General features: G+C 42.2%; 1 long non-coding RNA gene across 1 annotated transcript in view; it reads right to left on the bottom strand.

The window, feature by feature from the left end:
• Positions 1–1,394: 1,394 nt before the first annotated feature.
• Positions 1,395–13,330, bottom strand: part of LOC135050558 (uncharacterized) — a 136,609-nt gene continuing 124,673 nt past the window's right edge. Inside the window, exon 3 of the long non-coding RNA XR_010241661.1 lies at positions 1,395–1,473. This is a non-coding gene — a long non-coding RNA (uncharacterized LOC135050558). The remainder of the gene's footprint in view (positions 1,474–13,330) is intronic.

The following is a 13,330-nucleotide window of genomic DNA, read 5'->3' as shown; positions in this document are numbered from 1 at the left end:
ATGGCAGCAGAGAGGCGCAGTGTCTCAGGAGGCATACTGCTGATTGGCACAGTGTCTAAGGAGGCAGTAAATGCATGTGACTGGAAAAGTCATTATTAGATATGAGGTTTTGGCAAGATGACCACATACATAGGCGGAGAGGGGTAAGAAAGAATCATATGCTGACACAGAGGGGCAACAGAGAACAAATCCAGACTCAGTGGGTCAGGAGAGAACCATACGCAGATGCATAGGGACAGTAAAGAAACATATGCAGTTGAAGAGGAGCAGGAGATAAACATAAGCAGGTGCAGAGGGGCAGGAGAGAATTATACACAGACGCCAAGGGACAGGAGTCAAACATACACAGATGTATAGGGGAAGGAGTGAAACATATGCAGATGAAGAGGAGCACGAGAGAAACATACTCAGGTGCAGAGGGGCAGGAGAGAAAAATACGCAGGCGTAGAGGAGCATGAGAGAAACATGCAGACACAGAGGGGCAGGAGAGAAAAAGACACAGAGGGGCTTGAGAGTGGAAGGGGGAAAAGGGCAAGACAGAGATGGGATGAAGACAGAAGAGGTCAGAGGGACAAAGTAGTGAGAGATAAAAAAAGAGGGGAGATAGAGGGTGATGAGTGACAAAGGGAGAAGTAGACAGATGAGCGAGGCTAGAGCAATGGGATAGAGAAAAATAGAGAGTGGGAACAGGTAAAGACAGAGGCAGGAGGAAACTGAGAAAATAAAATTAGAAAACCCAGGCAGTGCCAAGAACAACAGCTAGTTTATAATATTGTTTGCTGACGTCTAGACCTATGGACCTGGTCCAGGGCCGGATTAAGCCATGGGGGTGCCCGGGGTTGCATAAGAGAAAGCTAGTGATGTCAGTGTGCTTTTGCTGGGGGGCCCCCTGACAAAGGGGGACCCTGGGTACAGTATGCCCTGCGACCCCCTATTAATCTGGCTATGGCCTGGTCATATCTATATTATATTGATACATTTTATCAGTGCCTGTCCCTAAACAGCTTGTGTATCAACAGCAATCTGTTCAAAATATTAACACCTGTTCAAATAAGTCTTCTCCAGTGTATTATGTACAGTTCATGCCCACATGATGATTACTGTTTATTGCTTTGACGTCAATTGTGACTGCTATATTCCTGATGCGTCATAACCAATAAAAACTATATTTAAAAATATAATCTTCAAATTAATTCCTTACTTCTGTTTACGTCTTTACCTATCACAGATGTTACACTGGAAAACTAATTAATTACATTTGTCCGTTCTTCCTTCATGGTTGGGAATGACAATACTTGCTGCTCTTTATATTTTATAAGTAAAATAGTATAATACAATGCAGTTTTCAGACTGAACAACATAGCTGTGGTTTTATTAAGGATATCAAATTATTTAGCAGCAACAGAATATTAGTTTATCAGTTTCATTGTTTAAGAATTGGCGTCACCATAAACACATTCACGAAACTCCAATCTGCAATTAAAGAAAACACTGTAATTATTATGTGCCCCTGACGTAAATGCTAAAGTCAACACCAGTTAATAAAATGTAATCACAAAACATAATGGAATCAAATGTTAAATTTCATTAGAATGTTATCGCATTTAACTGCTAACAAATGACATTTTATAATTAGGAATGGCAAGGAAGTCCTTTGTATTCAAGAAAACCTGATTGTAACTTTAAGTAAAAAAGTTTGCCACCAAAATAAACCTGCTGCTTACGCAGGGCCCATCCTTAAATAAGATAGAGTGGAAGAGAGCTTACAGTAATTAAGGTGTGTGTGTGTGTGTGTGTGTGTGTGTGTGTGTGTGTGTGTGTGTTGAGGGGGATGATGGAGGGGGGGTTATCTACTACTTGTGACTGTCCATAAAATGTAGCTGATTTTTTCTTATATACTGTACATTTGTACATAATGTAAGGTACATATAACAGCATACAAACAACAATAAGGCAATTGGGGAGTGAAGCAATTTACATAATTTACAGATTTATAAAAGTATTGGTTAAACATTTATTTGTCCTCTTTTTGATGTCTGAGAAGAACCCCTTTGTCTCTACAGCATTGGTTCCCAAACTTTTTTGAATAACAGCGCCCTAGAGTATCAGAATTTTTTTTCACAGCACCCCTAAGCCAAATGTTTCATATTGAAAAAATTCAGAAAAAAATATTAAATTACGTAAATTGTGTTTATACAGTATGTTATCCTTAGGTTCAGTTATGTGGTGAGGGATAGGATTCTCTTCTGTTTGTTGACATATTTTATGATGGAAAGCCACTAGCACTGGTTTTGCCTGTTACATAGACCATAAATAATTTGTATTGGTCCTGGACTAGCAACTCCGGGAACCCCTGCAATTTTCAGTTTTGGGTGTACCGTTGGTTTTCCATAAGTTTTGCGAACGGCTGACTTGAAAAACAAAACTGATGGGGATCTCCCGTCAATACAGACTTTAGAAAGCTATTGGACATCGGGTCCCCATCGATGTTTATAGCATTAAAAGTATAGAAACCCCAGATTTACTAAGCAGAAGCTTTAGAAACTGATAGATACCAACGAAAAACTGACAACATGAAATGCCCAAATAGACTAGCAACTGAGCGTTGGGTTTGTGTGCTACTGTAAAATACATTCTTTTGGTCAAAGTTTCATTAAGATGCCTATGGAAAGGGACAAAAGTACAGAATGTGCAACGCTGTGGCTGCAGGCAAGATGGATGGTTCTGGCTATGCAAAGCTCATCACTTATAAAGTAGATATATAGTATATAGTATTATATAGTATTATAAGTATAAGTATTACATAGTATATAGTAATACTATAATATAGTAATATAGCATAAGTATTATATAGTATATAGTATTATATAGTATTAGTATTATATATTATATAGTATTAGTATAGTATTAGTATTATATAGTATAGTATTAGTATTATATAGTAAGTATTATATAGTATATAGTATTAACTTATTTAATATTGGCTCTTTTTATGAAAGATCCATTCATTCCCTGCTGTGAAGGTGTAAATGCTAAAAATACACTATAGTTACTTGAGAAATAAACACTGTTGAAGTTACTGTTGTTTTTTTGTAATTACTACAGTAACTTATGGCAATGGTATTAAGTGGAAAAGTAAAAAAATGCCTCTTGGTTCTAACTTATGAAATTTAAGTTTCCTTTTCCCATGTATTTTAGTCAAGGTTTCACTAGGTGTGGTATGACTTGTTAACAGTCATCTTGTGACATCCGGTTCCGGCGCCCATGTGAGGAGAAGCTGATTGCTGCAGCTCTCCTGCACCCTCGGTAACCGGAGCACACAGCGCCTCCCGCTCGCGGCTTTTCTCCGCACCTGGCGCACACTACCTGTGGGAAAGTGCTGGGGACTGGATGGAAAGGTTTCTGTCCTCCCCCATGCCCCCTAAGCCCAGAGATCGAGGTCTGAAAAACGGCCGGGGGAATCCAAGATGGCCGCCGCACCTAGCTCACAAACGAGTCTGCAGGCTGCTGCCAGCATTAAACAGGCTTCTGCAAAACACATTTCTCCCTCAGGTGAGCCTGACTGTTCCCCTGCCTCTCCAGTGACTTATGCTGATGTAGTGAGAGCTGTTAGGGATGCCATGGAGCCTATCATGGATGCACATGCTGCTAAAATGCAGCAGGCAGTAAAAGACCTAAAATCCCAAATCAAGCAGTTATCTAAGACTCTTACACCTTACTTCAGCATTTTTCACCACCGATCATTGCACGACTCACTGCCAGCACTAATTACTGGATCTATACGGATGACCTTCTCCCGAGATTACTGTGTGAAAAGGTGGAAAGCACCAGCAGCCGGGAGACCATCACGGAGAATCCAATGCTGGAAGAGAGTGGCTGAATAGTCTTATTCACTGACCGCATTACACCGCCCACCGCCAGCACTAATTATTGGATCTACACAGATGACCTCCTCCTGAAACGACTGCATGCAAAGGTTTAAAGCACCAGCAGCCGGGAGACAGTCACGAAGATTCTAATTGCTGGAAGAGAGTGGTGAGCATATATATTAAAATCTTTTTTTGTCTGGCCAGACATTGTGAAGAACTAATCCTTTTAAAACTTCACCAGTATTAAATTAACATACGGACATTGTCACGCTGCTCTGACTAAAATCCTCTATACACAGCTACCAGCGGCTCTGCTGGTTACAAAGATTAGCGTATGCTGTGTTACTTTGTTACAACATTTGTTACGTTATATCTACAGGGATACGGATATTCTTAAATACCCTGAAGAGCTGCTATATTTCTTTAAATTGGACTGATTCAGGAAAGCAGTTAAAAATTTATATTATAAAGGATACTGCTGAATGATCTTCTGTTTACTTTATTGACCAGACAAATAAGAGCATATTTATATTTATAAATATAATTTTAAAAGTGTTTAAATTACCGGCCGGTGGTGATATGTATTAATGTATTAAATTTTATTTTTTGTTTTTGAAATGAAGCAATAAATTTTGTTGCCCAATCTATTTGCGCCACAAATACCTTTGTTCCACAGTTATCTAAGACTGTTCTTACAAATGAACAAAGGCTGGGGGAGACTTTTCAGGATGTTGGGGATCTTAAGCACAGATATGATGAGCTCCAGAAATCTCACTTCCAGCTGCTGAACAAGGTTGACGATCTTGAAAATAGATCGAGGAGATCGAATCTTCGGGTGCTGGGGCTCCCTGAGTCACTGAAAGATCCTGAATGGACTCTTTTTTTACAAACGTCCCTCCTTGATTTGTTGCATATCCAAGATGAATGCACTGGCTTAGTTATCGAGAGAGCCCACAGACTGGGTCCCCCACGTTCTTCACCTAATAGCAGACCACGTGTGGTTATATTTAAATGTTTGAACTTTCTCCATAAGGAGGCAATATGGACGGCATCCAGGAGGCATAGGAATTTACTATGGGAGGGAGCTCGTTTGGCCATTTTCCAGGACTACTCCGCGGAGGTATCCCGGGCACGTCGGGAATTTACCCCCCTTTGCTCCCGTTTGGTAAAGGCGAATAAAAAATTTGCTCTGCTTTTCCCTGCAAGACTACGCCTGTTTGATGGAAATTCTTTCCGGGACTTTACAAATCTTGCAGATGCAGAGGCTTATGTTTCTGAGGCATCTAAGGCAGATGACGACTCCTCTCAGGCGGATGACACCCTGGATCGAGATGGCTGAGTATTGCTCCTGGACTTCTCTGTTTCCGGTTATGTCTGACAATTTCATTATTGCTGTAGAATCTGCTGCAGGTGTTTTTTCCCCCAAAAGAGACTTTGGTCTTATACAGCGGGCTTAACCTTTTTGCCTTGTTTTCTGTTTTAGATTTTTCTTATTCATCTGTTGTCTTTTTGTGGCTATGTAATCTTTCTAGAATGGTTATATACGCTTAGCGGAGATATCTCCCCCTACTTCTTATGTGACAGGCTGCGTTTTTCTTTTTCTTTAACATGCTCTGTGTGCTCTGATATTTTCTTGTTATTTTTCCTATGTATATTTTCATATATTATGTTGCCGAGGGTGGGTAAGGGCGCCCCCCTCCCTCATTTTTTCCTCAGGTTTTCATAATTCTGGCTGGCTCATTGGCGGTCTATGACGGCCTCTGTGCTTGCTTGAACCGGTTGTTCTCGTTTTCTGAAGTTATGATTGTCCTTAGCAGGACTTTCTTTCACAATGTTAATGTTATATTTTGTGTGTTTTCTATGTTTCTGTCCCTCTTTTCTTCTCCCCCTCTCCTTCTCCTCCTTATGTGTCCACCCCGGTATGATTTGTATCCGTTTTTCGGCGGCTGTAGATATCATGATTACTGCGCAGGTTTTCAGGTTTTCCCAGTTAATTTGATGCATGGCTAGTTTGAGTGTCGGCACGTGGAATGTGGGAGGGATCAACTCCCCAGCAAAACGCAGAAAGATTTTGCTCTATCTTCGGAAGGTGGGGATGGATGTTGTTTTCATTCAGGAATCTCACCTTATGCCAAATGAGGTGGTAAAATTGAACACTATGGGTTGGTCTGTGGTAGCCTCTTCCTCCTTCTCTTCTAAGGCTAGGGGAGTGATTATTTTAGCACGGCACACGGTCCCTATCTCTGTCCATGCGATTTTAGATGATACTCGGTCGGTATGTACTGGCAGATGTCACATTGTATGCATCCAGGTTCCTACTTTGTAATATTTATGCTCCCAATCAGTACTCTAAGCAATTTTATACGAACATGGTCACTAAGCTACTAAGCTACTCTGAAATTCCTATAATCTTGGGTGGAGATTTTAATTTATATTCTTCTCCAACCTTGGATAAATCCCTCCCCCCCTCGTGCTCCCCCCTCGTTACCACGTATTGGTATCCCCTATATTTGCTCGCAGTTGTCCTTAGTGGATGTGTGGCGCGCATGCTACCCATTAGAAAGGGAATTTACATGCCTCTCAGCTGCGCACCACACGTTCTCGAGGATTGATTATCTGCTGTTATCTGACTCCTTTTTCTCAAAAGTGGCTGACTCTAAAATTGAGGATATCTGTATTTCGGACCATGCTTTATGCTGGATGAAATTGATGCTCCTCTCAGAAAAATCCCCTTTTCGCTCCTGGCACTTCCCCTCTCATTTAAGTGGCTCTCTGAAATTCCGCTCCTCATTAGATGCAGCGTGGCTGGATTATCATACGCATAATGGAGAAACTCTGAGCGAGGATCCTGCTCTTTTCTGGCAGGCGTCAAAATCAGTTATTCGGGGGCACATTATGTCCTATAGTAAAAAAAGGGATTTAGATTAAAACTCACAATATTTGGAAGCCCAGGCGGCTCTTACTCACTCTTTTCAGGAATTTAAATCCTCCCCCTCCCCTTCTACTAGGGAACAATACCTTACACAAAAAACACTGTTTGATACCCTCCTTTCTCAAATGGAAGCTAAATATTCATTTACAAGAGACTGTGGCATTTACAGATATGGCAATAAGTCTGGCAAACTGTTATCCCGTTTGTTAAAAGGCAGACACCCTAAAGTGGTCATTCACTCTCTGCTCACCCAAGGTGGGGACAGAGTACAGACCTCGGCCGAGATTGCTGAGGTGTTACAGTCTTTTTATACCACTCTTTATGCACGTCCTGTTATTAACCAGACCCACAAGTCTAGCTTTTGGTCTTCTACTGATCTGCCTCAAATGTCAGAGTCGCACTGTACCTCTCTTCTTTCACCTATCACCACTGAGGAAGTTTCTTTAGCAATAGCTGGACTGAAGACTGGGAAGACTCCGGGCCCTGACGGTTTTGCCAATGACTACTATAAAATTCTATCTACTAGACTGTGCGAACCTCTTTCTGTCTTATTTAATTCTTTAATGCAGGGTGCTCCCTTGCCCCAATATTTTAATTCCGCAGTCATAAAGGTTATCCCGAAACCTGGCCGGGATCCTGAGTCTCCCAGTTCTTATCGTCCGATCTCCCTTCTAAACACGGATTATAAATTGTTCACTAAAATCCTCTCGAATAGACTCAAATTCATAGTCCCTGATATAGTTCATACAGACCAGACTGGATTTGTCTGGGGTCGGCAATCAGTGAGCAATATCCGAAAGGTCTTGACTGTTATGCAGGCCTTTCAGCTTTCCAAACCCACTGACACTAATGTATTATTGTCACTTGATGCCGAAAAGGCGTTCGACCTGGTCACCTGGGACCATCTGTATGAAACGCTTCACCGCTTTGGTGCACCTGAAGACTTTGTCTCTCTTATTTCCCGATTATATGAATCTCCCTTTACTCAAGTTTTGGGGAATGGTATCCTCTCATCCCCTTTTCTTATCCAGAGTGGCACACGTCAGGGCTGCCCCTTGTCACCTTTATTATTTGCCTTAGCTTTAGAACCCCTAGCTGTTTCCCTGAGAAATTCTCCCAGATTTACAGGCTTAAAAATAATGGACACCATGGTAAAATTATCACTGTATGCTGACGACATGCTTCTATTTATTTCTCATCCTGATACGTCCATCCCTGCGATTGTCTCCCTGATTGAACAGTTTGGTTCCTTTGCGGGATACAAAATTAATATATCTAAATCCGAGCTTCTCCTCCTTTCAGGAGACTCTTCCCTCTTTCCATTACACCCGGTCCTGTCCCGATTCCCAGTGGCTCGAGATAGTCTTAGATATTTAGGGGTTCAGATCCCTACTTCCCTCCCGGATCTATATGCGGTTAATTTTGGTCCTATTTTGTCCAAGGTGTCTAAAATCCTTACAGGCTGGGCGTCTCTGCCCTTGTCTCTTATGGGTCGCGCAGAAGTTATTAAATCTGTTGTTTTTCCCAAGATTGCTTATTTTCCTCTTATGCTCCCTATTGCCCTTGTTGAGAAAGATGTCCTTTTTCTTAAACAGTGTTTCACTAGATTTCTATGGGCAGGTAAACGACCAAGAGTCCCCTACGCTAGGTTACAGCTATTACGTGAAGAGGGAGGTATGGGAATCCCGGATCCTGTTCTATTTAGTAGAGCAGCGATGTACCGGTATATCACAGACTGGCTTTGGGGCAGATCAGTGTTTACGAACTTGCCACTTGAACTGGCCGTATTCCATCCTTTCTCCCCTGCAGCATTCTTACACACCCCAAACTCCCGTCTCCCATCTGAGATAAAACATAATATTTTATTTTGGCATACATATCGAGCATGGCAGGCCACTCACACTAAAGCCCAGAGAAAACCTGACACCTCTCTTCACACTACGTTTTGGGGTAACCCATGTTTCCTTCCTGGCCTTGATAACGCACATTTTTTGAGTTGGAGAGAAAAGGGGATCGCAGCTATTAGAGACATACGACCCAGGAGGCAACGCAGTGCTTTCTTTCGCTGATATCCAGATAAAATTTGGTATTTCCCACCGGGAATTTTATGTACCTGCAGGCTAGACACTTTGCTCAATCCCAGTCTCACCCAATGATTTCTGAGGCTACCACAGACCCGCTGCGCACCTTAATGGTGCTTACTAAAGATTGTCCTTACCATCTTAGTTACTTCAGAAACACCTTCAGGGTCTCATATAGAGACCGGCTCTGGGATTCCGCATTGTCTTCATGGTCCAGAGATATCCCCAATATGGGATTGTGCGCTGAATTGTTAGATAACATTTTACCCACTTTTAGGTTCTTATACTCTGCCTCTTTGCAAGAGGTTCACTTGAAGACGCTCCAAAGGGCATATATAGCGCCTAATCAGAGGGCACACATGGTCCCAGACGACACTGGCTGTTGCATCAAATGTACTGTGCAGAGTGCCACCTTGTACCACAATATGTGGTCTTGCCGGAAAATATCTAAGTTTTGGTACAAAGTGGTCGCTTATCTCAACACTGTATTTAACTTACGGTTAATAAAACGCCCGAGGGCTTGTTTGCTACTTGATTTTAGGGAGTGGTCTCTTCGGCCTGAAGATAGGGACATTGTTCCTGTACTCTCTGTTATCCTGACAATTGCCAAGAAACAAATTCTTAATAATTATATCAAACCGTCTACCCCTTCTTTGATGGCTGTGAAACACATGACCCTCCAGATTATTTATTTTGAGAGGCGTGCTACTCTTCCTGATATTGAATTGAGGGTCAGGCGGTTTGCCAGGAAGTGGGAGAGGTATATTGATACTCTAGACCCGTATGTACAGTCGTTCATCTATAAACTTTTTGAGACCACAACGTGGTATCTATATAGACAAATCGATAGGGCCTCTTGACAACCTAGGCCCATGTACTGTTCCTTTGGGACCCCCTGCTGTTTTCTTAGGAAATGCAATTATATTAATTTTAATACCCCATGCTGTATGTTTAGTCTGATGCCATATGGGTACTGAACCTTCTCTTTGGTTAGAATGGCTAACCATGCCTGAATTACTTCTTTAATATTTTTTACTTAGGACTCCTCTGGCCGCTACTCATTCATGATATGATTATACTGGTATTGTTTTCCCCATTTGTTTCCCCCCCCCCCCCCCCCTCTGTCTGTCTTCTTTACTGACCTCTCGGGTATACTGATGTCCTGTGAATCCTCAGGGTTATTGTAACTATACCGGTTTCTCTCCGGTTTTTGGTATGTCTGTATCATGAAGGTCTTCCCTGTTCTTGTATTTCTATAAAAAATCTAATAAAAATTGTTGAATAAAAAAAAAAAATCAGTCATCTTGTTTACCAGAATGATATGTCGACATAATGAACTGTTGACAACCAGCCCCTGGTGGCATAGCGGCTTCTTAGCTTGACATGGCTGCATCGGCGGCTCCAGTGTCTTCTTGCAGATCCTTCTGGTCATGTGACAGACAATTCTGGCAGGTACCTTTGGTGCTGCTGCATTCTGAGAGTTTCTCCCCTTATCCCTAACCCCTGCACCCCCCCACATCCTAACCCTAACCTCCTTTCCGCTTAGCCTCTCACACAGCCTAACCCTAGCCGTCAACATCCTGAAACTGTCATCGTTTCTCATGGCGACATTTCAGATGTACACATTGCGAACCAGTGGATAGTTTGAGGATGTGGACCTAGTGTATGTCAAGAGTTTGAATCATGTTGACTTTTAGTTGTCGACATAATTAACATCTACATTGTTAATGGTGACCATTTGACCGTGTACCGGTTTAACTCACCAGATAAATCAACAGGACCTGCAGTGGGTGCTTGGGACAAATGTGTCATCACTGCATTAGAAGATGGAGTTTGCTGACCTTGATGATGCTAAGATGACAGCCTGCAACTGCCCTTGATGGGCCTTCAACCAAAGAGACACTTTGTTGCATTTGTCCATCACCTGCCCAGGATTAAATACAGTAGCTAGCTAGGTTCATGAAAAGCTGCAATATAGCACAGTTTCTAAACAAGCTGGGTCAATACCAATAATTTAGATAACAATGCAAACACCACAGAACCTTTGTAGAAAGTTATAAATAAAATAATAATAAGTAGCAACTGATTAATACTGTATACAAAACCAGTACGTCAGATAATGACCATAGAGAGCAAAGAAGAATATGTGTTTGTTCATTGTGCAATGATTTGTGCCACCCACATGAGCATCTGGCTTTAAATGTACTCTAGCAGCTTGTCTTAGTTTTATAAGCAAGTCAGTCTATACAGGGAATTCTGAAAAATAATGAAGGTGCACGCAAACATTGGCACAGGGCATCCAAATAAGATCACAGGCATAGTAAGCTGAGTGTGTGCACAAACCTAGGAAGACACAAAGGTGCAGGCAGGCATTGGACACACCACTAATGTCCAGCTGCTAATGACTTTGATGCTCATTCAGAGATGGATGCCGATCGCTGCATACACAGCCAGATTTGCATCCATCTCCTCACATGCTGGGGGCCGCCCAGCACAGGGCATGGCCGCCCAGCATGTGTGAGGCCGCCTCCCGATGTATCCGCAATTAGATTGCGCTGTGAGGTGGTCAGTCGCCATTTTTTCATCGGCGCGACCTGCCCCACCAACGCTGCATCGCCATCCAGTGAAAGCCCACCACTGTCAATAATGTTGCGGTCGCAACCATCCGGGATGCGACCGCAATGTGTGTGCCTGTGCAGTCTTTACGTGGCCACTGCGTGTAGTTTGCCGATGGAGGGAAAACTGCATTGCGGGCCGCATTAGCGGTCAATTCAGAATGAGCTCCTTTGTTTTGGGATGACATAGAAAATTACTATATTATTTTAAATATCAATCAAATGGATATATTATTAATTATTGGGTTCTAGACCTGACAATTATCATTTCTTGAACATATTGGGTGGATGGGGTCTGGACTGTACACCCTAGGTACTTAAAATGGTATGTGCTACCTTGCTGGTACTTAGTACTAAAATATAGGAACAAGAGAGCAGTTGCACCATCCAACCATTATAATAATAATAAATTAAATTATACATCATATCTGAGGTTCTTGGCATACATTGGCCAATATATGAGCCTGCCCACCAGTCGTCACGGTAACCTCATCAGACAGGTCCCTAACTTTATAGGTGAGCTCAAGGAGGACAGAAACCTACCATGGAGCAGAATGGCAAAAGCCTCTGGGGCACATTTTTTATTGTCATTTGCGCCAGCCAGGGCCGTTTCTAGACAATTTGGCTCCCAGAGCAAACACTAAAAAAATTTGGCCACCTCATATACATATAAAAAAATTAACATTTGCGTCCGCCAAAGGCGTGTGCATCCCCCCAAAGTCAGTGGCCACACTGTAATGGGCGAGACTTTGCTGCAATGGGAGTGGCCTTTCCAGAAAAGGCTACTTTTCACCGACATAGTGTCCCTGACAACATATTATGCCCCGCACTGTAATGCCCATGCCACCATATTAAACACCCACAGTTATGCCCGTCACCATATTATGCCCCAACTGTAATTCCCCATACACCATATTATGCCCTCACATGCCCCTGTCACTTTATTATGCCCCTACTGTAATACAGTATGACACTGTACCTGCTCAATGTCAGGGGATCCCCCCGGCCCCTGCCAGCCCCTGCCACCCTTCCTTTCATTGGTAGTGGAGGATTCTGTGCCAGAGATGTTAAGAGATGTTGAGATTTGGGGGTTTACTCATTTGCCTCTCATATGTTATGTACCTCAGGATAAAAACATATAGAAGCTGTTGTCGAAGTCAAAAATATTACATAGAGAAAACATACAAACTCCACACATTATAAGTCACTATGCTTGCAAATACGCACAGCGTGCAAAGCAATATATGGTAGTATACGCATTCACAGAGACAAGCCAAAAGGATATATTCAACACATATTTCATACCACACATAAATTAAACATATCAAGCACTAGACATTATAATGTTTTAAATTATATAATGGAGTATAACGTCATGTATATGTATTATTGGAACAGAACAAGATAGACATGTTGTGCTTGGTGTCAAAGTAATCAGAGGATGCCTGTGGTTAAGTTGTAGCTCATTGCAACAATTAGTTATGATTGAATGTATGAATATGAAGCCACAATTCAACTGAGAACAAAAGACATCCTGCTTCTTCAAGGCTGGACATTGCTTGCATATGAACTGACCAATAACACATCATGAATGAGAAAGTTCCCTCCCCTGGACAAATAACAGACGACCCAGTCCCAGACCTATACTCCCCCAACATACATAGTGTATACCTGATCCCAGAGACAAGAAGTTGTGTTTTGCTGTTACTCTGCTACTGTGAGGATGGAGAGAGAGAGAGAGATATGGAGCGGAGTTTTCAATGAGGGAGATGGTAATTGTATGCTGGCCGTGACTGTATGAATTCTTTTGTAACAATTGCTTCCTATGAAAAT

Source organism: Pseudophryne corroboree, chromosome 2 (assembly GCF_028390025.1).
Source record: "Pseudophryne corroboree isolate aPseCor3 chromosome 2, aPseCor3.hap2, whole genome shotgun sequence".
NCBI classification, from domain to species: domain Eukaryota; kingdom Metazoa; phylum Chordata; class Amphibia; order Anura; family Myobatrachidae; genus Pseudophryne; species Pseudophryne corroboree.
Note: the sequence above shows the minus strand (reverse complement) of the source record. Positions and strands in the feature narration are given on the sequence as shown.